The 27,565-nt window shown below is 46.5% G+C and overlaps 1 protein-coding gene across 6 annotated transcripts in view; it reads left to right on the forward strand.

The window, feature by feature from the left end:
- ELFN1 (extracellular leucine rich repeat and fibronectin type III domain containing 1) overlaps positions 1-27,565 on the forward strand; it is an 85,899-nt gene that overhangs the window by 29,743 nt on the left and 28,591 nt on the right. For all 6 annotated transcript variants that reach the window (XM_085514629.1, XM_015876966.3, XM_032447663.2 and 3 more), the window contains one exon: positions 18,541-18,672. The gene's annotated coding sequence lies outside the window, so the exon portion shown is untranslated. The remainder of the gene's footprint in view (positions 1-18,540; positions 18,673-27,565) is intronic.

Consider the following 27,565-nt stretch of genomic DNA (forward strand, 5'->3'; position numbering starts at 1 on the left):
CCTTGGAACAATTCCGCTTGTTTCTATTCCAGGCAACAGGAATTCCTCAGATCTTGACATCAGTCCCCAAACCCCGGCGTGTTAGCATAACCTCCAGACAGCTCTGAGTTTCTTGACCCAGAAAAAGGATGGGATTTATTGTGGACCCTGGCAGAGTGGTGTCCTTGTGTCTCTGCCCTGCTGGTGTACCGCATCCTCCCGCAGAACCAGCTGGAATCTTCTTGTCTAAACAGCTCTCTGTCAGCAAATGCCACATCCACGGAAGGGGCTTTTGTGTGTGAAATCAAATCAATGTTGATTAATTTTCATTTTGGAAAGGAGGACAAAAAAGACCTGTTAAAAATGTCAAGATGCCTTCTTTCTCATTCTTGCAAGAAGAGCTTCAATTTTTTATCTCTTAATGACCTTTTGTTTGAAGCCTTTGTCTTTTATAAGAAGTATTCAAGAAGAGATGAAGCAAAATGAAGTGTTAAATATCCTTTGAAGCAAAATTTGGCCATTCCCATCACTTGTTTTGTTGGTTTTTTTTGGTTTTTTTTTTTTTTTTTTTTTTTTTTTTTTTTTTCCTTTTTAAAGACAAAGAGAGGAATTACGTTTCTTTTCTCTCCAAATTTGTTGTCCCGTGAAGCTCACAGCAATGAGTGGAAGGTGGAGAAGGTGACTCCGATGCACAGGATGCAAAACATCCACTGCTCAGTTTTAGGGCTGGTTTCACACACGAGGAGCTTCTTTTCCATATTTCTTCCACACTGTGCAATAGTGGGAAGGAAAAAGGAGTTATTGAAGAAACCTGAGTGTTTCTAGTTTCCACTTGAAAGAAGCAGGGTTGAGCTGGATAACATTCTCTCAGCTTAAAAATTAATAATAAAATAAAACCAGGAAAAGGTTTTGGCTGAAGGGAAAACATTAATTGTCCATGTTAAAATGGTTTGAGGGACGAGCAGTTCTTCTGAGCGTTTCTCCTCCCCATCCTCATGAGGTTCCTTTAGTTTGATGCAGTCCTGGTGCAGCTCCAAACTGCTCGGAGTTAAAGCTGGAATAACACACTGTCTGCTGCTGGAATAATGAACCCGCATGGACAGTGATCACATCCAGAGCTGGAACGTTGCCCATCAGCAGGGCCTGAGCATTGCTTGTGCGCTTAATGAAATCTCCTGTCTTAATTGAGGCTATGAGGGACAGTTTCAAAGTCATCAAGCCACTATTAAATCTGCCTCTCTTTGCGTTGCATGGAGCAGAGCTCTCCATCTCCAGCTTGCTGTTGGCTCTCCTGGCACTGCATCCCCCACATATGTCTCTCGCTGGAATTCCTTCTCCCAGCCTGCAGCGCTCGTCTGTCTCCAGCAAGTCGTGGCCGAGCCCAAGGAACACATTAGCTGCCTGACCTGGTTCCAGCCAGGTGTGAAGAGATGCGGTGGCTCTGGCTCCGCTCCACCCTTCCTGACCATGTGAGGAGAGGCAGAAGGCTTCTGCTCCCTCCACCAGTTCACATCATTCAAGTCTACCAAAAAATAAAAATAACCCACAAAAAAAAACCCAACAGGGATAGGAGCGGTGAGAGGATAGATAGGAGAGAGCCATTCATGGGGAAAGCCAAGCGGGTTAAAAGACATTTGCTGGGTTGAACGAAAGAAAGCTCTTCAATTAGCTGCCTGCCCCAGGAGCTGAGCAGGAAGAGATAAAAGCTGAGATGCCCTTGCAGAAGCAAGGGGAAATTGCTGACCTTGAGCTGGCAAGTGGGCTGGGAGCTGAGCATCCTCATCACAGGGGCTCAGCGCATGATGCAAAGTGATGCTGCAAGAGGGGACCTTCCCTCTTTTTCCCCACTTTTCTCTTCCTGTGCTTTCTCTGGGGACTTCTGCAATCCTCAGTCAGTACATTAAAGGTCCAGTGCTCATTTCTGGAGCACATGCCTGGGAGGCTGCTGTGCAGCTCATGGGAGTGCTCACCACCCCTGATCCTCATCCTCCAGAGCCCACCTCAGCCCTGCTCCTTCCATCTATCCACCTCCCTGCCAGCACTTTGGGGTACTTTTCCCTGTTTTGAGAAGCAAACAGAGCACCTGGGAAGGGAAGGAGCAGCTGTTCTGCCTCCTTGGGCTTGGAGCATCCACTCCTCGCACACACACATACACACGCTCAGGCTTCCTTCACCTAACAAACAATTATTTAACAAAGTATGCAAATAGTATAATTACTGTTATTTGTTTAGCTGTTATAAGTGTTTGAAATGTAAATGTCAACTTTGGGATTTCTGCAGAGTATGTGTGTGCTGGTGTTGGCCTTTCTCTCTCTCTCTCTCTCTCGCGTGTTCTCCCTGGATTACAATTTGATGAATTTCTCCTCATCCTTGGGAAATAAAAAAAATAGAGCTAATGTGATTTCTCTGCAATTACAGCAGAAGACGCTGAAGATGGGATTACTCACAGTAACTTCTCTTAGCTGCTCTGAGTGGGAGGCAGGATTCGTTACACTGAGCAGAGAAAGGGAGCTTCGTGCCATTGGCTGCATGATGCTCTCAGTGGTACCTTTCCCCCCTGGGAGGGGACAGCAGAGCTCAGACCTCTGCAGGGGGTTTGCATGGTCCTGCTGCAATTTGCTGTGCATTCTGAAATATGGTTTTCTAAGAGGTGATGTTTTCTGTGCAGTGGGGCTGGAGGAACGGGAGTCACCTCTTGGCTTACCTGGTGTGGGCATACCCTGAACCCTGGTGCTCAGCAGAGCGTGTATCCCACTATCATTCATCTTGGCTGAGATATTGGTGTGAATGGAACACTGGGATGGTCATCCCCACATCATAGTTCAAGCAGTTGATCCAAAGTCTGTTACCATCACCAATGCAGGGCTCAGGCAGCACAGCAGCAGTAATGAGCAGGTTTTTCAAAACCAGTCTCAGCTACTGGTCCATACTGGGAATGCTGTTATAGTGAGGACAGGGCCATGTGACTGCAGCACCTCTGTTGCTGGCTCACAGCATCCTAAAACCACCAGGGAAGGACCCAGCCATCCCCAGGCTTGAAACCTTTTCCAGATGCACAACTCCAGGAGGAATCCCACTGGATGCACCAGCTGGCAGCAGGCCTGGCACCAGCTTACTGTTCACTTAGCTCTAACACCAGCCAGGACATTGGAGCAAAAACAGAAAGGCTGCATTGCTGCCCTGCACCCACCCAGCAGCACCTCTCTGTGGAGCTCATGGTTTTCAGGAGATGAAATATTTCCATCCCCACTGCAAACCAGGGGAGCTGGGCAGGACCAAGTGATGGCTTTGGGGCACTGAGGTAAGCACAGGCTTTTGGGACAAGCTTTCAGTGCTCTGCTCCCAGTGCAGATACCTGCAGCCCCAGACAATGCCACCAGCCCCCAAACTCTTGCCCCAGGCAGTTGGACCATGGGGTGGAACTGGTAAGCTGCTTTTTTCTTAATGACAAACACAAGAATCCAGTGACCTTCAGCAGATTTCATAGCCCAGCAGGCTCATGTAATTGAAGCTGGTGGTGATTTGTCATGGCTCTGGGCTCTCCTTATCTATTTCGCTCCCTTTTGCTTCCTCAGTCTCTCTTATTCCCTGTTTTCCTTTCCTTCCCCATCATCTCATTGCCTTACTCTCAGCCAAAGCTCTCCCCAGCACAAGGCACCTCCAGATCTACCCATCTTCGAGGGGTTTAGGGTTTTCCTGTTGCAGTACTTTCTCCACATCCATTATCCAACACAGCATCTCTCTTCCCTTAACCAAGAGTCCTCCACCTACCAGAAAACTCCAGCTCCAGGAATGACCATAAATAACATGTCGTTCCTGTCAATACCTCCACAGCAGACTGAGCTCCAATTCCCAACTTCTACCTCCCCCCCCCCCCCCATCAGGTGAAAGTTGATGCAACATTATCATCTTTATTTAAACTCCCCCGTAGGTGGCAGGTTCAATGCTATTAACATATTTCGATTCAAGCCATTCTTATTTTAATTAGCCTTAAGTAATTAGTTCTAATTCATCGCCATTTTTTGCTCCGCGTATTTTGGGTTATTTACTTCCCCTGCTAAGTAACAATTTGATGTAATTATGTGCTACTCATTCTTTCTATTTACATATGCTCACTCACTCAGATTTCCTCGCTGAAATTTCAACAGATCCTTTGAATTCCCTTTTTAATTGTTTTCTGAGTTGTCAGCGGTGTGGAAATGGTGGGGTGGGAAGAAAATTGATTCTCTTCTGTGGACAACCCTGGTGCCAAAGGCAGTGACAGTGTGTGGGAGCACCTGGGCTGGCAATAGGCTGCTCTTGGCAGGAAAGGTTCTTCACCAGGCTTTGTTTCTGGGAGGACAGATTCACATATGAAAGGAGTTTGGGGACCACATCCAACTCTGTCTTTCTCCTGGGCTGAGTTAGCCCTGATGCCAAAGGGACCAGTTGCTGCTGCCATTTCCATTTGTTTTCTTCGCACAGCCAAAGATGTTTGCAAATGGCCCGGATTTCCATAAGGGCCGTGCTTCCATCCCTAAAAGAGCAACTTCTAAAATGCTGTATTTTTGTTGTTTTGAGTATTTTGAGCAAATGCAGCATGTCCATGTACCTCAGTTCATTATCTTGAATGCACTTTATCTTGGCAGCCATTATTGTAAGTCTTCCCAAGGACCGTATTTTTGTCTTCAGCCTCTTTCCTCAAGGATTGCCCTTCTCTTAGCACCTGCTCCATAGCTGAGATTCTCAGAGGATCACAGTTCATGCGTCTGATGCTTTTTGCTGATCATCTGGTCTAAAACCACCTCTTTCACTCCCTTAAAGCTCAGATCTGAGCAGCCTTACTTAACATGCCTTCCTCCAGAAGTACACATTTTATGTTCATGCAGAACGTGTGTGTATACCCCTAGCAACTTTTAAGTGCATTATCCAGCTCCAGCCAAACCTGACAGAGGAAAGCCATCTCAAAAATAGCAAGATCCCTGAAGGTTTGAGCAGACAGGCAGAGGTAGAAGAGAGATGCCCTACTTCTACTGAGGAAAAGCCGCCATGTTGTGCTGAGCCTTTACTGGAGAATCCATTTGGGAGAGCATCACTTCCACCAGCACACACACCTTCTCCAGTAACCACATCAATCAAGCTCAAGGCAAACAGGATTTCCTACTTCTGGTACTTATGGAACTGCTTGTTTTCTTTTTTTTTTTTTCCCAAGCAGCTTTTCTACTAAGTTCTTATCAGCCCTTTGAATCCATGTACCATTAGCAAATGCTGCTCGCTTCATGAATATGCACGTTCACAATGCATAGCATTGGCTTAACTGCTCCCATTGAAGTTGATAATAAAACTCCTGCTGACTTCAAAGAGAACAGAGGCAGACAGTACTGAGTGCTTTGGAAAATCCCACCCCTGGTTGTTATTTTAGTTTTAACACATCTACTCAGGAGCTGCGGGTTGGAGCTAAATACACAAGAATGAGGAAAGAGGAGGAAAAAGAAAGAGATCAAACAGGCGAAAATGAGAAGCTGGGTTCTAAAGGAAATATTTCCCTGGATCTGAAGCTTACAGTGGAGCAATCCTCGTTCTGTGCAAGGGGGTCACAAGCTGCTGCCTCGAGGCATGAGGGAGCACACCTCAAACTGGGTGCCTTCCATGATCTGCTCATGGAGGCCATTGGAACAGCGCAATGTCTGGACAAGGCAAAGCCTGTTGTCTTCATGAAGTCTACACAAACCCACAGGCTGCAGCAGAACTACTCCTCTAATGCCTTTTCCAACACTGTCAGACATAGGTTTGGGAATTGGGTGGCCCTGTGTGGAACTCTGGGTTGGACTCCATAGTCCTCAAGGGTCCTATCCAAGTCAGGATGTTCAGCGAGTAGCACATGTTTAAGTCCTAGCACACGAGTGATTCCAGCTGGGCAGAACTCCCACGTATTTACCTGTTCTGCTGAATCAGGGCACACTCTCCTTGCAGGGACTTTGTGTTTTAGTGTTAGCTATTTTGGTATCATCTTCTAAGATTATTTCCAGTGGAGAGAACACAATACTTTCCATTCCAGCAGTATTTCTGGTAACAGTTACTATTTCCTGACAATGTGTCTATATTTTAGGACAAAACCAAATTACATGTTGGAAGCTCCTTTCCCCACTGCAGTTCTTCCAGCACTACTCACGAGTCAGTAGCATCAAAACCATAAACTGGAAGAGGCTCAATAGAAGCTATATTAAGTTATATACAGATTTGCCATCCAATTGCACACCAGAGCTACTTGATCACATTGTATTATCAATCCATTTTGGCCGCACATTTGTAAAACAGTTGTTTCTTTCTTGATGGTTGATTTCTTAATTCAGATCTTGGGAGAGTTTTATCTGTGGCTTTTGTCTGGGGAGAGCAGAGTTCCCCTACTTCGCCATGTTTCAGTGCAATATGCTTTTGTAGCTGCAAAGATTAGTGATAAAGGGTATAGGCTAAAGGGCCTCTCACTGTTACTTATGTTAATTCTTTGTTTTTATTTTTTTTTTTCCTTGTTATTATCTGTTCCTTGAAATGGAGTCTTTAAAGAAAAAAATTCATTTTCCCTTGCTCTATACCTTGGTCAAACATTGCACTGGTATAATTAACTCCACTTGACACAGTGTAAGGCCTCATGCTACCTGTCCTGACAGGTTTCTCTTAAGGGCAGATTCCTTACTGATAGTTAGTCATGATACAAGCTAAGGAGACAGAAACAATCCCAAGTTGGATTGATTGATTTATTTTTATACAAGTTATCTTCAGCCTCCATCCCAGATATCTGTTATTCTGGACAGTACTTTTAATTGAAGTATAATATGACCTACTTGGTAAGTGTTATTATTAAGAAAAGACTAAAAGAGGAATTGCAATCAGAATACTTTTTTTTCCCCTAAGCACCAAAGAGATCTTGATTATAGTTGTAGAATGAACCCATAGAATAAACAAAATCAAGAACAAATGAGTTCAAGCAAGTGTTGCATTACCTACCTAGCTGGAAGCTGCATATTTTGTTCTAGATTACAGTTTCATTCTGAAACTTAGATAAAAGCATCCCATGAATGAAACTTGCCCACAAATCAAACCTCTCCCAGTAGGCTGTTGTTGGGCTTTTCTTAGTGTAGGCAAGAGACTGCAGGTTTAGTTTCAAGCTTCCAAAGTTATCATTATGTGCACTCGTTACTCTTTTCAGAGTACTTTTTACCTGCCCTACACTGATTAATTTATGGAAACCTAAAGAAAAGAATCGAAGCAAGATGGCATCAGAGATATGGAAATAGAGCATCTGGGAAGAAAGGGTTGGTTTCTCCAACAGTCCCCTTGAAATTATTTTTTCCTGCCAGATGAACAGATGCAGTAAAAACAGACAGCCTTATCTGCAGCCTTTTTGGGGGGGAGATTAAACAAGTGAATCATCTACCCAAACATTATTTTATTTGGCTAAATAGAAGATATTTATAGCCTTTCTAAATATAAAACCAAGCCCAGACAAAAGACAGGCAACATTCAGGAGGAATGACCACTCCACAAAGTCAGATGCTTTTACTGCACCCAGAAATACTTGTGAACTCCTCTTTCTCTACTAAAGTTGAGTGGATGCCATTCGCTGTGCACTGGGGGAAGTTTAATCAGACCATAGGTCTGACATGTAATATTTCAGTTGGGTTCTGTGAGCTGAAGACACATTTGCTTATAAATTCCCCTATGTTTCCTATAGGGATAATGACAACACACCTCAGAATTTAAGCCTGCTTTTTTCCCCTATACGGTGGTACAAATTCTTTGCAAGGATACTTGCAAAGCCTAAAAGCCATAGCAGTGGTATGATATAAGAATTTGTAGCTTGCAGGAAGTAGAAAGACTTTGACATTTGTTTGCATTTTAAACAGAATGACATATATTCAATTTAAGAACATATTTCAGGTTAATTCCGATGGCATTCAGATATTAATGTTTGAAGACTTGATTTTGGGTTAAAAAAATAGAACTAAAAAATTCTTCTGAAGCATCAAAATGAGAAGTTTGATGTATTCAAATACTTGTAATTCCTTTATAATGTGGCTTTGTCAGAACTCGTTGATGCCAGGAGAAGTTTTAGGTTTACTTGAGTGCAGTTTTTTGGTGGGGAAATACCATTGCACCTCACCACCGCTGCCAGGCTGGATGGCCAACCAGTCACCAGCTTCACCAGGAGTTTAACACCTTTTAGCTCTTTGAGGGCTACCATGATAATACAGCATTGGTGTTTTTCGTCTCTGCTGTTTCCTGACTGAGCTGTGCATTCTCATTTAAATAGTCCTCAATGATTCCCATAGTTTCATTCACATCCATGAGCTCCCTGGTAAGAAGACCTTGCACTGAATGCTCTTTTGGCCATTTCTGTGTTATTTTTTCCTTCTTCCCTTGACAGTGCATTGAGATTCCTGCTGGAATTTTAGTATTCTATCTCACATTTGGTTTGCAGTGTTCATCTTTGGGGGCTGAAGCCTCTGTGCTTCTTTATCAAGGGAGGATGTTTCTCCATAGCTGCATTTTCTTTACAATGTTAGTGATTCCAAGCATTTCCCTGAAATCAGAGCTTTTGCTGCTTCTCGTAGGATAACATCATGAGTAATCCTGAGTCATTTGATTTTATATGTTCTAAAATATCTTTCCTGAGATGGTCATACTGACATTTGTGTTCTCCGTCAACATAGTATTTAATACTGACTCTAATGCCATGTTTTCCCTGCTTTCCAGTGCACAGTTGAACCAAAAATATACCATCATCTGAATGTTTTTGATCAAATATTTAAATGCTGGTACGTAAGATGATTGTTGACTTCTCAATTAGATGATGGAGTCTTCTGCTGAAATAATTTTTCCTTACATATTCACCAGCTGTATTTAAGAACCAGCATTTGGCTCACACTTCCCAGTGTTTAAAATAGAAACATGTCTCACATGGTGTCTTTCCTTAGGAGATCACCAACACTCTGCAGTAACATCAGCCTGTTTTTAAATGTGGGGAAACCGAGGCACAGCTTGTCCCAGGTCACTTAATGATTGAAACAGGCAGGGAAAGAGAAACCAGGCTGAAGAGAAACTAAACCACAAGTACTGAATTCACCCTCCTGGACTGCCTGTCCTTTAAGTAAGTCTGTTCCATTTACAGGAGCCTAATTATATCTCCAGGCTCTAAGAAGTGTGTGATGTGCATATGTACATGTATCCAAACAGAGAGAAAGCCGCATGGCCCCACATGCCTGCATTAACTTTTGATATAGCTCAGTGAAATAAGTCTTGCTCAGCCTTGAACACATTCCCATGAGCACTATCAACATTCCCTTAAATAAGTATGATCCATCTTGATTTTCCAGATGAGTCAGGAAAAAGCCTTGTTTCTTCTGGCAGGTGAAAGCCAATTGGTATAGAGGACTGACATCTCTGCAGTGCTTCCCTAAGGAATCCCTTGCCTTTCAGCTGTTAGCTTTCAGTCATCAGCTGCATAGTACATCTCTCTAACACTAGTACACCCCAGGAAAGAACACAAGTTTCTCTTAATTAAAGTCCACTACTCTGATTAGTCAAAAAACCTTTATCTCTGTCTTCATTTAATTTTATCCCCATTCTTCTTACATGTTTGTTGACTTTGGAAAAGGACTCTGACATGCTTTTAGCAGTCTAGCTGCCTTCTCAGAGACATGCAGAAATGTTTCCTTTAGAAAGCTATTTATGGGTATGTAATACTGTGATGGAAAGTACACCAATAATAGTGGGGTGGTAAAGTCCTAGGTTACAGCAAACAAGGACAAGTCCAAGCACAGCAACAAAAGTTTTTCTTACCTTAAGAAAACCTCAGGTAGGCAGAGATCTCCAGGGAAACACCTCTGCCTTCACAGCCAACCCTTAAATGAGGTCTGGGAAGGGGTGGATCCTGGTTCCACCCTTCTCATCACTCAGCTGCATTGAATACACCTGAGCTCCTCTGGGTTGGCCCTGCCTTCCCACCAGGTGCTCAATGACTGCATCAGACTATGACTTAGCATTTCTGCTACAGGATAGCAGTCTGGTAATGTCTACTTCCATTTATTCCCCTATTGCCATTTCATTTTCTCATGCTGGTCTTTGAAGTTGCAGCGTCTGAGTCTGCTGTAGAGTTCTTGCAATCCTGTGGAGCTCTAGAGAGGTTTGGGGACAATGGCTCTGAGAAAGGTATAGATTTCACTTTACAGATGGGACTGAAATTGTCCACCGCTACAGTTTTGGCAGTAATAGTCTCACTTGTTTCTGGAGGACTGAGTAATAGCAGAATATCCCTATTACGATGGGATTATTTTTAGAGTTAGATTAGCAATAGGAAGTGGACAGGTAACAGCTGAAACCATTCTTGTCTCCATATCTCATTCTGATATGTTAAAAGGCCTTTCAACCACTCTGATTCTACCATGCTCTGCTCACTCACATCACCACCCACTTTATTGTCACTGCAGTTGATGATCACTGACACTTGCCCATGGCAAAACCGAGAAAGGAGATGTTTCTATACAAGATAACTCTCAAGGTTTCAACCAAATCCAAAAATTGTGAGACATGGCTGCTCGAAGCTGGAAAGAAGGGTGGAAGGAGGTATCTGTTTTGTACAGAACTCAGTTGTTGATTTTTGGATGCTTACAATTACCAGACTCAGAGAAGTCCAAACTTAGTGGAGGAAAGGATCAGTCTGTCTGAAAGAGAACACTCAGCTGAGGGACTGGTCTTGCAAAACTCACAAGGCAGCATTTTGGAGGTGTTGGGTAATCTGTACCTTTAGCATGACGTAAATGAATTAGATTAGATGATCAGGCACCTGAGCGTCCCAGGCCTCAGTTAATCATGGAGACCACCACAGCCTGTGCCTGTGATGGGGAAGGAGAGAGGATTTCCACTCATCCATCTCCTGTCTGCAGAGAGCTCTGCTTCTCTCCTGTCTCCTCCTTGTAGGCACTGGCCAAGAGCTCCTAACCTACCACTGTTGTGACTGCACTGCCACAGCTTGGGTTGCTCTCGCTGCCTAATTCTAGCCATATAAAGGTTAAGTGCCTAGGCTAAGTTCATCATCTAGACTCCTCCATAGTGGTAGAGAAAGTTCAACACCTCCAGAATGTAATTCATCCCAACCAAAAATAGATGTTTGAGACAGGAAGAATGAATCACTCTCTGGGGGTTGGTGTGCGTTTCTGTTCACTGATGATAAAAGAAGTCTAGACAATTACCTTAACCTAGACATCCAGCTGTAAGACACCTTCAGCTGTGTGAGATCTAGCTATGCTTTCAGGTCCCTGAAGACAGGTTTCAAAACCCCCGTTCAAATGTGAAGTAGCTTTCTGATTTCCCCGCTACTTTCAAGACGAAGTCACTTTTGACAATCTGACTTTCTTCGTCTCGGTGAGACAAACATATGGCAGTTTTATCATAACTGAATGGCTTTTTAATGAACGGGTTTTTACCCTCAGCCCCATATGGGAGTTGTCCATGAGAAGTTGATGATGGTTTCAGGACAATTTCTTTCTATTACTCGCTGAATCATTGCCGTCATTAAATATTGCTGCATAATTTCCTCACAAGGAATGTTTCACGTAGATAATATTCAAAAAGTGGTCCCCGCTGGTTACTTTGATTGAATACATGCCACATCCCATGTCCTCCATGAGCGTAAGCACAACTCTCCAGCTGGTCAGTTGCAAACACTCATGTTTGTGGGTTCATTTCTCATGCTCTGACATCTCTCATCCTCGCTCCCAATGTCATATTTCCTCATTTTTACCTCTTCCTGAGCTCATTTTTTTTACAGCACTTGGGGAAAGCTAGACAAGGAAAGTCAAGGGATGACTACAGAAGGAAAGAGAAAAGGCAACTGTGCAACAACAGCTCAAAGCAGAGAGTCCATCCAGGGAGCCCTGGAGAACACTCCTTGCTTATAGTGGCTCTGCAGAAAAGAACATCTCAGCTTACCTTAGAATATATTTGAAGATGTGATAGCTCTGATATTTTGCTTTTACATTATTATTCACCTTTGCCTGTCTTAAAAATTCAGTTGAATATGAAAGCATAGTCCTCAAGGGAAATATTGACAGATTTTCACCGTAATCATTAGCAGAAAAAAAGTCCCTTTTCAAGATTCCTTTTGTCCCCCTCATGGGGGGCAGGCAGTCAGCTCAGATGAATCCTGACATTGGATTTATTAATGTTTTTTGCAAGTGTGTGTGAATTTTCGAGTTGCCAAAAGTAATACTAATGGTAGTCGTAATAATTTGCCCAGTGATGCTACAGGTGTCTCTTGGCCTCTCCTGCCAAGACATCCACCCACTGCTGCTGGTGGGAGCTGAAGCGATGGATATGTTTCACTCTGGGAGTTCCCTGTTTCAGCTCCCAGCTACAGCCTGCCAAGACTCAAGCAAATATTCAAGTAAAGGTTGAGGCATTCACTGAGCTTGAACTATTGTACAAGAAATACCCCGAAGCAAAAACAGAGCTATGAGACACCATCACACAGAGTCACTTCCCCCACCCCGGCAGGCACCATGCCGTACCAGACAAACTCCTCCAGATAGGATCCAGGCAGAGATGTTTGCTTAACACAGCAGCTCTTTGAAAAGGCAAATAAATGGACAGTGAAGCTACACAGACATGTCACTGTGCAGCGATTTCCGTTTAGCATTTACGTTTAGTGCCAGGAAACCCTGACTCATGTATACGAAATCAGAAGGAAAGGAAGAAAGCAGTTGTTCATTATCAGAGCTTCCAATTGGGCATGTGGTGGAAATTAGCATTAAAAAGCACGGAGGTTACAAAGAGAGGGGCTGGCCCTGGAAGTCCAGGAGGCTTAAAGACCACAGCTCTGCAACAAGGGTATGTGCTTTAGTGGGGCTTTGTCCCACCAATGAGGCTTTGCCCATGGGATGTTCCCACTGGAGGAACAGTGGGGCTGAAGCTGGGTGTTACTCATGGTGAGGCTCTTGCTCACCTAGAGGTGGGGGAAGGCAGGTCCTGAGTATTATTGGAAGTCCTCCAAATCTACATCAAGGCAGTGTTGATCAAAGGCAAGGAAGGCAAGGAAGAAAAGCCTTTTAATAATTGTCAGAAATAAGAGAAATGAATGAGAGCAACCTCCAAGAGGAAAGAGCAACCTCAGATAGAAATCCCTAGGACTGAAGATGAAAGCATTTAATAGATGCTTTGGGTCAAACTGAAGGAGCCCACAGCCCTTTAGCAGGGGGATGCCCAGCTCCAGGGCTGAGTGCAGCAGCTGCAAAGCCTTGCTCCATGTAACACCAGCTGTCCCCTTTCAGCCAGGTCAGAATGATATCATCCTTCTTCCTCTAGTTATTTCTCCTTGCAAAAGATGAGCATGTTCTGCCTTGAGGCCTGACACCAGGGCCCAGGGAGGGGTTGTTGCCTTACAGTTGGTGGGTCAGGAGTGCCTGGGAGCAGATGCTGTCGCAGCAAATATTTTTGCTGGTACCAGGAAGGAAGAAGCAGGTAGAGATGCTGCAGGAGGTCGCTAAGGGCTTGGTTTCCACAGCAGCTTTTTGCATACAACCCCGGGAGCAGCAAAAGGCAGCAAGAAAGCATGCCATCCCTGCTATTGTCTTCATCTGGAGCTGCCCAGCTGTGCTGTATAAATACCAATCCATTTCCTTGCAGCATGGTAATTCCAGTGCTCTTAAAATATGACAAGAGCTAATCTATCAGCATGGGGCAGAGCAGCTTGCAGCACTGGCAAAACATTCAGCAGATACTCGGTGTCCACAACATGTGGGATGCTGTATCTCTGGTCATGCACAGGACTGGGCTGGTGCATGGGTGTGCATGGGATCAGAAGGATCTGCTGGGGTGCTCCTCCCCTGCCTCAGCTGGTTTGCAGACACAAACTTTGCTCTGGGGCATGGGAAGCTGCCTGGCAGGGCTCATCTTCACCCTTGTGCTGGCTAGGACAGCTTCAGAGAGTTGTTAGCAAGCAAGATGCGCTTGGTGTGAATGATTAAAATACCTGCTGTGCTGTTAAATGGTTTGGAGGCAGCCTTGGAGCTGTGTGTGTGAGAGATGGCTGCTGTCTTTGGAGGAGTCCTAAGGAAAGAGGAGAGAAAAGGGCTGATATCCAGTGGGAAACTGCGGTGCTCCATCTGTCAGGGAGGAGTTGGTGATGCTGGTGGCTTGCGCTGGGATGTGGGTTATCCCTGCCCTCCTAGAGCAGAGGGGCGTGAAGGACAAGAGGAGGCCCTGGAGGAAGGCAGAGTCTTTCCACAGGGCTTTGGGCTCTGGGTGAAACGCAGCTCTCTGCAGAGCTTGCCTCTATGGGGAAGGCACAGCGATGTAGGGTAGGGGAGTGGGGCAGCACCACCGCATGGTGGACAGTGAGTGGCCACAGCAGCACTGGTCACCTCACCTGGGCACGCACAGCCAGTGTCTGGGGAGGACGAGCTGTCGTTGCCAAAGTTATCATTTCCCCAAGATATCAATTAGATACCGAAACAAAAACAGTTTCTGCATGAGCAATTAACAAAGAGCTCCCTGCAGTCTCACAGCGGCCGGCTCCTCACGTTCCTTTCATACTGTTGCTACCCTCAGCTGCCTCCGAGTCTTTATGGCGATAGCACGAAGCCCACTGCTGAGGGGCTCAGTGCTGCGTGGGGAGATATCAAACGCCCTGTTGGTGTCAGGGCTGCTGGTGCGTGGAGCTGGGAAGCGATAAATCAACTCTTCTTGTGAAAAAATGGGTTTCTAGGCTGAGGGTGGAGGGAAAACAGGATTCCCCATGAGTTAGTTTCAGATTGAATGAAACAATTGGTTGGCTGTATGTATATGTATGTATATATCTCAGCCACAAAGGACCTGGGCAATTCTAATGTGGGGTTACTGAATAGTGGTTTTTTTTTTCCTCTTATTTTTTAGTTCCAGCCAATGATCCAAAAAATCACAGCGTTGCCATAAAAGCCTCCAGGGCAAGGAACAGCAGGGTTTGGAGGGGAAGGCAGGAAAAAGGCCATTGGTGGGTCAGGGCACAGGTGGGTGCAATGTGCGGGGTGGGAGCTTCCCACTGCCCCTGGCCCATGGACCTTTGCCTGTGGCAGGACAGATCTCTCAAGCTGAAGTTCAGCAGATTAGTCCTCCCTCTCCCCATCGTAGGATGCCATCCGTCTAAAGATTTCCTTTAATTTAGAGCTGTGTAGAGTTTGAAATGCTCTTCAAGTTCACTTGGGCTGATGAATTGGTAATTGAGTGTACCTGGATGTCGGTGCCATGGGTGCCTCTCTCTGCATTTGTATCAGTCTGTGTTTGTTTTCCCCAGCTGTAAATCACTCGGAGCTTGGAGAGGCTTTTATCAAATCCTGCTAGGAGCCAGTCGCTTTCCCTTTCACAAACACATTGCTAATGCCACGTGGAACCCACTGGCTTTGCTGCTCATTTAAAAACAATGAGGATGTTAAATGAAAAAAAAAATTCCTTAGCAACAAGGGGAAAGGAGGAAGAACAGAATTGCTCTGATCTCTTCGGAGCTTGCTTCTTCGGTCTAATATCTGTCCCATTGATCTCCTAATATGCTCTGCTTTCAAAGCCTGATTTATTGCCCTCTGCTCTCTTATCTCCCTGCATGTCTCAGACCATGGGAGCACACCTTGTTTTCAGCTTCGTTGGCAGCCGGGTTGGGTTGTCCCCTCCTCAGCCGCCAACCACTGACCTTCTCTCTGCAGCACCTGGCCCAGCCAGAGTAAGCACAGAGAATTAAGTGAACACTTTGAGTCCTCTGGGTTTTTCAGCCCAAGTTCTCCATATTCTCCAACACATCATAGAATCATAGAACCATTAAGGTTGGAAGCAGACCACTAAGGTCACCAAGTGCAACCCCAGCCCATTCCCACCATGACCACTGAGCCACCTCCCTCAGTGCCACATCCCCACAGCTCTGGAACACCTCCATGATGGTGACCCCACCACTCTTTGGGCAGCATGGCCAGTGCTTCTTCCTAAGGTCCAACCTGACCCTCACCTGGTGCAGCTTAAAGCCATTACTTCTCATCCCTGGTATCCACTGCTCCAGTAGCCTTAGGAGTTACCTGGCCCACTCCTTCAGCTGTAGGACAACCACAACCAGATAACCCCAGGTTTATATGACAGATACAACAGCCTTGGTTTGCAGTTCTTGGAGCCTATTGGGTCCTTCACCCAACTGGGAGGTGAAACAGCACCACGTGGCCTTCACAGCCCATCAGCACAGCCTACATTTTGAATATAGATTGTTTTCAATGAGCTGTTACAGTGCTGTTTGCTCAGGGGAAAAATGGCAAGTTATTTCCATCAACAAATAACTGTGAGAACTTTGCAGTGTGTGTGAATGTTTCGTGAGCATAAAATGAGGTGAAGTTTGCCAAAGAGATTATTAATTATGAATTGTTCATTCAGCTCTAATTGCTTGGGTCTAGCTGTTGTTAGAAGGGCTGCGTGACACCTTTGTAGTGTGAAGTTAAGGTCAGATAAGTGTTGGTAGAAACGGCTTCATGCTAAGTCAAGTTTTTGCTTGTGTGTAAAGGGAATCTACCTGCTTAGCTTAGCAAGAGAGTAAATGATGCTGCCTGAGCTCTTATTGTCACTACGCAGCCCAGAGAGCTAATGGAGAGTGAGCTGTGCTTTATTGACTCCCACTTTCTTTGTAGAAGAAATAATTAAATTCACCTGCAGAATCCCCATCTTCTCATGCATAGCAGTGTGCAACTTCCCCGCTAACTAGATTAGAGATTACTCATGCCAGAATCACTGATGGAAAGCAAAAGACAGGAGGGATCTGGCTCGGCTTCCAGATCCCGGGTGGTATTTGCAGGATTTATGCGTAGGAAAAGCATCACTGTTTTCCTTTTGGCAAGCCAAACTTTGTCTGGAAACCCAAAGGAAGAAGTAACAGGGAACCCCCACTGTCTGTCTGTCTTTCAGCAGCATTTTCTGAAACGAAGCTGCACTTTGAAGCCTCAGCAGCCTGCCTTTCACTTTACAGAATACGTCCCCATCTCACAAATACCGGGTTATTTGTTCTTACCGTGATATTCTCATCCGACATTCACTCTCCTGGAAATCAGCAGCCCAACGTTCGCCTACCTGCATTCAATTACCTGTCATTGTTCTTGTTCTGCTGTCCTTCTCTCTCCAATTTAGAGATTATATTTCATAACTGACCTCCAACTACCTATTGCCTCCCCGTGACACTCCTCACCCTTTGTCTACCTGATTGATTAGTCCATTATGTTTTCCATTCTCCAGATGACTTACAGATTGCCTGGTATCTGTCACAGGCTTGCTTTTCTTCTGCAATATTTATTCTGGGAGGTTTGCGACGCCCTCCGGCTGCCATTCTCTCTCTATTCACTGTCCTCCACCCTCCTCTCTGGCTAATGCTTAGTTTGGAAAGAGAAGAAACCCATGGCAAAAGTCCCCTGTCTGCTGTACATGCTGCTCAAAAACCACACTTAAGACACGGTCATTTTTTCAGTGGGGCTCTTTATTTTCTCGGCATCATTTGGAGGTAATAAAATGTCACCAGATCAGATGGCAATCGATAGTGCAGCTTGGGAGGCAGCTTTCTCCAGCAAACGTTCTCACCTGCAATGAAGGCAATGAAACAGCAACCAAGCAGGGAGCAAGGCTGGGTGTAAAGATGTGTGCAGGTAGCAGGGCTCTGCCTCTGCTGGGGGACAGGGCTGGGATGTGTCCCAGATCCATCCATCTCCCTGAGCTTGGCAGGGGTTGCCCAGCTCTGCTGCCACTCTTGGCTCATCCCAGCTCTGCCCATCACTCTGACGCTTAATTAACTGCCCTGCCTGCCTGGATCTCGCACTGAGTTTGAGTTGTCTTTCTGAAATACTTTCTCGGGTCACGTCTGAATAAGGATAGCAGGAGGGATAATAAAGTGCTTGTCACTAATGTTGCTGTTATTGTTATTGTGTTGATGATAATGAAACAAGGCACTGAGTGTTGTGCAGATGAATCCTGTTGTGGTCAGTGTCACTTCTTGCTGCGCTGCTGGTCTCACATCAGAGTAAGCAGGAAGCTGACAGCAGTGGTGGGAACAGGGAGCCCTGGCCAGCCAGGCACCCAGCTTTAAGAACAACAAAGGGGTGAGAAGTGAGCAGTGAGGACAATAAAATGGCAGTTAAGAATTAAAAACACATCTGATTCCCATGTGAAAAGATGATTAAGTTTATTGAAATCTGCCCATGCAGTATGGCTGGTGCTGGCTCTGCACTCCTTGAGGAGTTCTGTGCTGATATCCCTGCTGTTATCTGCCCCATGCATGCCCAGAGCTATCTGTCTTCCTGCATCCCAGTCAGTCCCAATTTGGGGATCCTACTCTGCTAGCAGGTGGATTCCCTTTGCATTATGATGTTGAGCAGCTGTTCTCAGTGTTGGGATTTCTCCTTGGTCCTCTCCCCATGCCCATCTGCTCCCTGCACTGCAGTAACCGAAGCAGCTGTGCCATCCCTGTGACAACTCTGTGTAACTCAACACTTTACACCCCCAATGAAATTCCCCCTAATGCTTCCATTTCTGCCCTTGCAGTTCCAACACCAGTGGTGACCATCCTGCAGGACCCCCAATGCTGTGCAAAGCGTGCCTCACAGCCCCAACCCACACCAACTAGCAGACCTTCATGACTTCAGCAGGAGCCAGCAGCAACACACAGGCACAAAGGTAAGGAGCAACCTTCATACTTACATGTCCAGAGTGAGAGAAGTGAGCTGAGTGATGGTGAGCTGGGTGCTGAGCATGGAGAAACTACATGAGTGAGCTGCAGCTGCTACACTGCTGAGGGTGTGCAAGCAGTGCAAGTTATCATGGTTATATGTAGATCTATTTGCTCGAATTCACATTCTCCTGTTAAGACTTCAGGGATTTCTTTCCCCAGAATGAGCAGCCCAGTGTGTACCTCCATTCCACAAAATGGTGGAGAAAAAAACAGAACGGTGGGCTCATATTGGTGCTGTAATTTAGTTTTCTAAGCCCAGAGTTTACCATGTGCTTCCTGTTGAAATGACTGGCTGCTCTGGGAACACTAAGAAGAATCCTTCCTCCTTCTCATCTCCACCTCAGCATTATGAAAAGGGTTTTCATCAGTTCATCGAGAGAAGGAGATAAGTTTGCTATAAAAGTGCACAGTCGACAGGGTTGAGTTTTTGGAGAGTGTATAATTTTTTTTTTTGCACTGTTATTATTTAAAATATGCTTTTTAAAAGGACAAAAGGGAACGGTTTAATGGAAACAAATTTCGACAGCAGAATGTGCAGCTGGGTAAAAAAAAAAAAAGATGATTCCTGTTATTGCTTGGGTAGACAAGTGAATTTGGAATGTGAGCACAAAAGGTGTTTAAAAGTGTGCTTCAACTTCTTCTTCGCTGCGCTGTTGAGATTGAAAAGAATAATTTCAGGAGAGAAACTTTTCTCAGTGCCTCCGTTTCCAGCATTGTCAAATCTATAGCAGTGGCCTTTTCCCACAGCTATTATCATGTTTTCACCTTTTCTTCTTTTACCTCGTTTGTCCTCTTTGGAAGAAAATACAGGGCTGAAAGGTGTGCGGGTCCATGGGTGGAATGGTAGTGCTGGGTCTGTGGGTACTGCTGAGGGCCGTTTGGGATGGAGAGGGTGCAGTCGTTGCTGGGAGGCAGGGACTGATGAGCAGCTTGGGTTGGGGCTCATTGTCTGAAAGCACCTGCAAGTCTTCAGCTCCCAAGGCCTGATTTCAAAGTGACTTTTAGCCAGTGAGGATGCAAAGATAAGCAGAGCGTAGGTGCTCAGGTCTGTCAGGTGGACACAGAAATGCCAGCAATGCAGACAGATGGACAGCAGTGAGCGTCCTGCTGGAGCCAGACCCAGAGCCAGGTAACAAATTACGAGTGCTAGAACAGCTTGGGACACAAAAGATAAAAGACAGCTATGTTATTTGAACTGATAAGCCCTACAACTTGAAGATGCTTTCATCAAAGGCTCCTGCAGGGTCTTCACAATTGAGCGTTATACCATCCTGCACTGAATTACCTAAGATGTAAAAATGAGGCTTGCAGAGAAAGCACTGTGCTGCCAGAAAGCAGCAGAATAAGAGTTCCAGAACTGTGTGCTGAATAATTTGGGACTGGTTTCTGTGGACACAGAGATGCTGCTCCTGCAGGACAGTGACTGCAGCTGCTGGTCTAAACCCCTTGTCTCCCTCCTTCTTGTGTCTAACCTCTAAATGGGCCGGGTCAAATGCTGCCCAGCAGCATGAGCAGTATCTCCCCCTTCCTTGGCAATCATTGTCCCTTGTGTTCCTTTCTCAGAAGCCCTTTCACAAGCAAGAGGGTATTTTCAAGGATTGCAAACTTTCACCTCAATGTACATTTTCATGGCTATTTGCTTTGGAAGAGATGGAGAGGTAGTTTACTCTATTACACCAAATGAAAGGAGCCTATGCTTGTAGCTATGTGGTATTGTGCAGGGGGTCAGAGGGCTGGAGAGTTCCCTGAGGCTGCCACCACACTTCTTGCAGAGGCTGACAGGGAAATGTTGCTGTTTAGTTTGGCTTTGTTCTTTTTCATGTTGTGTAGGGGCCTGTTGAAACCAGCACTGACATCTTCAGCATGGTGGCATCATGGCTCCAGCCACAGTGGCCTGATAGCTGCAGGATCTGTAGGCAAGCATAATGCATTTGGTGAGCTGAAGCAGACAAGCTTGGAGGGGCTGTGCCCATAGCACTGGGCTGCTCATCTGGGGCTGAAGTCCAGCAGTGTGCTGGGTTGGGGACCCACAGCCAGCCCATGCCTTCATGGGCAGCTGGTGACACCCGATGGCATGGCCCCTTCTCCAAGTGGCTTCTTGCGATGAGCAGATGACTGGAAACCATCTCCTGGGCAATCCACTTCATTCATCAATTAAATTGTTTGCTGTGAACAGTTTGGCCCCATCCAGCTCCAGGATTTCAGCCTTGTAATTTTGCTGGCAGAAGATGCCGGCGCCATGTCCGTGAAATCTGCCTGCCAACTGCTTCCCCTGCTAAGCATTTTCTAGGCTAACGATCCCAAACATCTTGCCAGCAGCCCCGGCTTCGTCCCTTTCAGGGCAAGCCGCTCATTTAAACATGAGCACCTCTAAATGACTCCATCTGCTAAGTGACGTTAGGAAAGAAAAGATTATAGCAGGAATTATTGCCACGTCCTCAGGTTATAACCCTGCTATCAAATGGGCTGGAGGAACAAGGGGACCGTGAGGAGCCAGTAGTAGCTCAGAACCACCTGGGTGACCGTCAGCTTGATTTATTTTCTTGCTCATTAGGTAAATTAGAAAACTGGCAATAGAAATTGTCATCCTCTCCCAGCTGCTTGGGAATCTGCCACGTGGCACAAGACATTGGGCACGGGGACACGCAGCTCCTTCCCAGCCCCTTGTCCCTGTGCCTGTGCCACCCAGTACTGGGGCAGGGACGTGGGATGGGTCCTGGGCTGCTGGTGCCACATCTCTCCTCAGTGGTCCCTTAATCCCAGTCTGTCTCAGTGACCCACCTGGCAGACCACTGGCAGTCATTTGCCATGCTGTTCTGTGACAGCGCTGGCTTCTGAATAGCGAGGCTTACAGATGGAAGCAGTGATAACAATATTGCTTCTGAATAATGGCTTTGACCTCAGAACCATTCATTACCTTCACTTCACAAGTCAAACACACTATAGCAAAATAACCCAGTCTGTGGATGTGCTGTCAGCCAGAACCTGCTGCCCTTCAGAGCTGCCGGGCAAGATTCTGGTCTTTGGTTTTCAGGTGGGTTGTGATCCACCTGCCTGCAGCAGCCGCTCCTCCTGCTTACAAACTGGACTAGTTGTTGTGCATAAGAAGGTTGGAGCTTAACAGCTCAACTTGCTTTAAACCCCTGGGCAAAACTCAGCAGCCAGGAGGCTGGACTGCAGTTACAGTGCCATCCAACCTGAAAGCTCAATGAAATCTTCAGACCATGTAACCACATGTTAAATTTGGATCATTTACACCATCCACATTGCAGAGAAAGTCTGCTTATCTGCTTTGGATGCACTTCCATAGCATGAAATAAAGACAACACTGCACACAGTATTTACATACAAGGATGAGCTTCCACCCAGAGTGAGATATTGCAGACTGCAACATGTAGAGGAATCCCTGCTGCCAGCAGAATCTGGGGATGGGGGAGAAACAAAGCAGAGAGGGGGTGATGGTGGATAACATGAGGTTCCCCTGCCTCTCATAGGCCCCTTGTCACCCTGGGATGAGATCTGCACTGGGACGCCTGTCCTTTGAGATGTGCAAATGCTGCACAGTGGTGTGGGGTGGGGGAGACAGGGCTAATTCCTTCTTGAGATGCACAAGGAATCAGCTTATGGCCTGAAGCTCTGATTACTCTGAGCTGAGCCTGGTGAGGGTAACCTCTCTCACATCCTGAAGTTACCCAGCTTTTTGCAAAATATGGGGGCTCATCTGGACTCACCTGACTTAAAGCAGTGGTGGAAGAGATCCAAAGCCCCAAGTGCACCAGGTGGGCAGCATCACCTGTCCCAATGGAATGCTGTGCCAGGCAGCACCATCCACCCTTTGAGCCCTGTGCGACAGCATCTGCCATGGCATCCTGGAAAGCCACTGCTTGTGGTGTCTGTGTGCATCCTGCCACCAGCAAGGTCCAACCCTTGGTTGCATCACCACTGCTTCCTCCATGGGATGCTTTCCCTTGTGGGATAGGATTTGGGCTGCTGTGGAGGAATGGGATGCCACAAAGCAGCAACCCAACCTCTACCGGCACGTGGCACAAGCAGCAGAGGCTTGGCTGTGCAGAGCCCCGTGGGTGGGATGCAAAATGAGATCATGGCTGGCCCCACTGAGCCTCCAGATTGGGGCATGAAAATCTAGCAAGAAGATTAAAAGGTGTCCCCAGGCAGAAGAGGGTATTTATTGCTCTCTTTGCGGCTGAAGTGTGTGTGGCGTAGGTGGCACAGGGCTGCTGACATCCCTGGAGCATCTGCACATGGACAGAGCCGTGTCCCCATGGGGACTGATCCTGGGGGCAGGGCAAGTGACCAGAAAAAGTCTCTTTGAAGCTGCTGGGCACCTCTGATTTCCCCTCCCTGTGGGCCAAGTTTCCCTCTTATTTTACTAGGGAGAAAGCTGCTGAGAAAGACTGTCAGATGCCTTTGTTTCTAGGTAATGAAGGGCCTGGAAATGTGCTCTGAAATCACTTTTTCCTCTGAAAAGACCCCAATATCTGACTGAGAAATGCAGCCTCTCTTTGGTCAGCCCCAAAATCTCAGTGCAGCTTGGGTGAAGAGTGAAGTTCTCTGAATGCCATCAAAATCCACATGTATTCTCAGTATGGAAACAAGAATATCCACAGGGATATGAACATTAAATCCTGGCTGGGACGGGCCAGCAGCTTTCCCAAGACAGACACTTTAAAGCAGTTAGGACCCCAACCAACCTCTTAATAAAACTCAGTGGTAATGACTGAATTATATTTAAGAGGCTTATTCGTACTAAGTAAATGCAAATAGTTTACTTGGAAAACATTTCCCATTAAGCTCATTTCTACATAAAATGCTAACAGATTGAGATTATGACTCTAATGATTATTTTTATTGCTGGTTTGCATTTAAATGGCATAAATTTCCCCCTACTGTTCTCTCTTTGGGTTAAATCAATAAAACCTATTAAGAAGGTTAGTCTTCCTCCAAGATTCCTCCTTCTCTTCTTTCTGGCTCATCTCCATGGGTGCCCTTTCCATCCACCCACCACCACCAGAGATTTCGCATTTCTGCCTCCACGACGTTGGTGTTGTGGATTTGAAATTCCCCTTTAGGGATGGGCGCCTACGGAGCAACTCAAGGGCTGCTGAGCTGGTCCTTTGCCCAAGGAGATGTGGTTGGAGCTGGCTCTTCTTGGAGCTCCTCTATTATTTCCCCTCCTGCTTTACCACAGCCCCTATCCTTGCACTGATTGGGCTCTCCATGGCTCCTGCCATGCTCCTTCAAAGAGTGGCTCATCAAGCGGGTGTGGGGTTTCTGTTTAGAGCTGAGTTATCCTGATATATACACAGCGAAAGATTTTAAGATGCTGACCTTTAAATTGGGCTTCTTCCTGCTCGTGTAAGGAGGGTTGGGTGCCCAAATCTTATTTATTTTAATGACATATCCCTCATGTGCAGGCTTTGAAGTGCTTGGCTTTAATGCAGCTCTACTCCCTGTGTTCTAACTTGGCTGTACCATCCAGGGAAGATCTCTGCTCCCTCTATAGGGACCTATGGATCTGCAGGGCCACCCTCATCCCACAGCTTCTCATGAGCAGTTCCATGTCTGGGGTAGAAGCACCAAACCCAGGTACCATCCTGCATGGGTTTGTGAGCTCATGGTAGTGCTAGCACAGGGATCTCCATGCTCCTTCATCAGCATTGCTGACCTTTCTTTCCTCCATTACTCTCAGCATCACTTTTTTTCTCAGCTTCATTTGCATAGGTTTCATGTTATCCATGTTTTTGCTTTGTCCCTGTTATCCCATTACCCCGGATAATCAAAGCTGGCTGTAATAGAAACAGCAGAAACAATTTGCTTACCGTCCTATTACAAGATATTCCCTCCACTAAGTCTGAGAATACCTGCAGTTCTCTAGTAATGCTAATTAACTGTGCGTACATATAGAAAGGGAAGCTAACGGCACCGCGACCCTTTGGGATGGTGGGGATTAAAGGAAGATAAGATATTATGCTCCTTTTTCTCTGTGCTTCAGTGTCCCTACCCTCAGTGGAAATCACTTTGCACTTATAGAATAAAGTGTAATACATGGCGGGAGGAGCTGCTGACTCTGCAGAGAGGAAAGAGCAGATTTCAGTGCTTGTAAACCCACAATGAAATTAATGATCCCACTGATGTCTTACTCCTTGCCTTTGCTCTCAGAGAGAGGAGGAATGGAGCAGTCCTCACCATGGGATGCTTCCCAGTAGCACATCCTATGGTGCAGGTCTGGTTCTGCCAGGGCACTGGTTCCCAGCAGTTATTCCCTCTTTGTTTTGCATGGCATAATATTCCAGGCTTGGGACTGACACAACCCATACCTGAGGATAGGTTGGGTGAACTCCCACCCTTTGGAAGCAGCATACTCTACAAGTCCCACCTGAGGCTCTTTCTAAACAACACTATTAATCTTCTAAGTTCTGCATCCTCTAACTCCTTACTTCAGGCCAAATAAAGAGTGACTTAATGCAGCCAGACACACGTGGCAAGCAGCAAACTCTGTCACCCAAAATGCAGCCCCATGGAGCAGCCCCATAACATCTGTGGGTCTGAGCCACACTTTGGCTCAGTTCTCCCCCTGCTGACAGGTCTTAAACGGGAGAAACCTGTTACCTGGTAATTAATTGCTGCACCACTGATGGAAGCCTCATGTTGGGAGTTTCACATCTCTCATCCCCCAGGTCTGCCAAGGAGCTTTATGTAGCCGTGACTCGGAGAGAGGCATCAGTGGAGGGTTTCTGTAGATGCAGGCAGCAGCTATCATGTGGGGGTATAAATAATGTATGTGAGACTGTAGATGTGTGACCTAAGAGCTCAGGACCTTCCCTTCCCCAGTGGTACCAGCTCCTCTACTCAGCTCCTGGCTGTGGCCACATGAGAGAGTTCTTAGGGCACAGGGGGCACCTGTCAGCCCCAAAGCAAAGCCCCTTGTCCTGTTACTTGACAAGATGGTTTGGTTCTGATCAGGCAAGCGTAAGCATTAATTGCAGGAGCAGGTTGAGAAAGAAAAATATGATGAACTCACCTTGCAGGAAGGGTGGGATGGGAAATTGGAGAGTGTATCACCACAGACAGCTGGGAATTTCTTGTTGGTTTTACATAGCTCAGGCAAAGGTAAACTTCCTATTAACTTCTATGAGAGAGTTTGTAATGATCTGACCCTTAAAATTAAAGATCTGGAGCTAACTAGCAGGGCTACCGACTCCAGCACAGCTCTGCTAACACAGCCAGCAGCTTTCCATGGCAATCATACTCAGTGCTGTTCTGTCTCTTCAACTCCTGACACCATTTGGAGCCTACCTCCCATCTGCAGGTATTCAGAGCTCTCCTTGCCTGCCTGGCGCTGCTCTGGGGGCAGAGAGTGGCTTCATTTCTGCTCATTAATGCAACGTTCTCTTCTCAGCACCACGTTTCCTTCCACTGATCTTTGTGCACAATGCAAGGGGAGCCAAGCACCGAGTGGTTTGCACTGGAGGTCACAGCACAGAGATAATGAAGTACTTTTCTCACCCTTTTGTCTTTCTGGTGATATGGCTCTGCCTGTGCTTGTGCCTCTGCTCAGTGTTGGGCTGGAGCCTGCAGGAGGAGGCCCACAGGCAATCAGCATGGGCTGCATGTTCCTGTGGGGAGAAGCAGGAGTAGCTCAGGCTGCGGTCATCCCCCCAATTTTAACCCCAAGACCTTGGCCAAATGGAAGCCATCCATCCTGTTGGCTTCTCTGGGGCAGGCAGGGAGGTCAAGTCCTGCTGGGGAGGACCATGAGTAGAGCAAAGGGCTGTGTCTGTGCTTAGAAGAGCTGCAGGTGGGGGTGGAGGAGCAGCACAGTGGCTGGTATAGGATTTTTCCTTCCAGAGACACAGCAGTCCCTCCTTCTCTGTAAGCATCAGCATTGCTCCCACCTTTCTACTCACTGCTCTCCTCACCTCACCTCCTTATTCTGGTCACCTGGGTCTTCACCTCATGAGAGCACTTTTACACGTGCCTTCTGTCCATCATGCTCCTCAGAAATACCTGCTTTGCCCCAGGAACCTCTATTGCCCCCAGCAATACAAAACCCTCAGCAAAATGCTGCCAAAAGCTATCGGTCGCCAAAGCCCAGTGGGGTGGATATAGTTATTGCTAGGAAGCTTTTTATTTACCATGACCTTTCTGACATTACAGTAAATGCATTTCAGAGCACGAGAAGTGTAAAAATAAACTGCAAGGAAATCAAGACAGCTAATTAGCCAAAGGTTACTGCTGGGCTCGGTGACTGTCAGCCCCTTTGAAGTTCTCCTTTGCACAGGCAGATGTGTTTGCAATGCTGCTGCTCCTTTGAATCAATGTCTTGGTTTCAAGAGTGTTTTCATAGCTGGATGTGACTAAGCACATGCGAAGCCTGTCACAGCAAGCCTGGGCAGGATGCTCACGTCCTTTAACCTCACACTTCCCCAGCACTGCAGAGCATCACAGAGCAGCTCTGCCCCTGGCTTTGCTTGCAGCCTGAGCTGGACACATGCATCTAACAGTGCGGATATGGAGCAATGGGAAGTGAGGCAATGCTGCCTCCTCTTGGGTCAGGGTCCTGTGTCTAGAGGGGAGCCCAGGCTATAGAGAGAGCTGAAGGGCCCCAAGGTCTAAGCTGTGCCCCTGACCCCAGCTCACTGCCCTCCCTGTAGGTCTCTCCTTCTGTCCCTTTCCTCCCAGTTGCTTTGCTCCCTCCTCCTCAACTTGCTGCTCATTTCCTTGCAGAGTTCACACCACGCACCGGGGCTTTGTGTGCATGTGTGTATGCAATTCAATTAAACAAAACACAATGAAATCAGGCAGAGATGCAGACAG

The sequence above is a fragment of the Coturnix japonica genome, chromosome 13 (genome assembly GCF_054131305.1).
Source record: "Coturnix japonica strain WE chromosome 13, WE-NBRP24, whole genome shotgun sequence".
Classification (NCBI taxonomy): domain Eukaryota; kingdom Metazoa; phylum Chordata; class Aves; order Galliformes; family Phasianidae; genus Coturnix; species Coturnix japonica.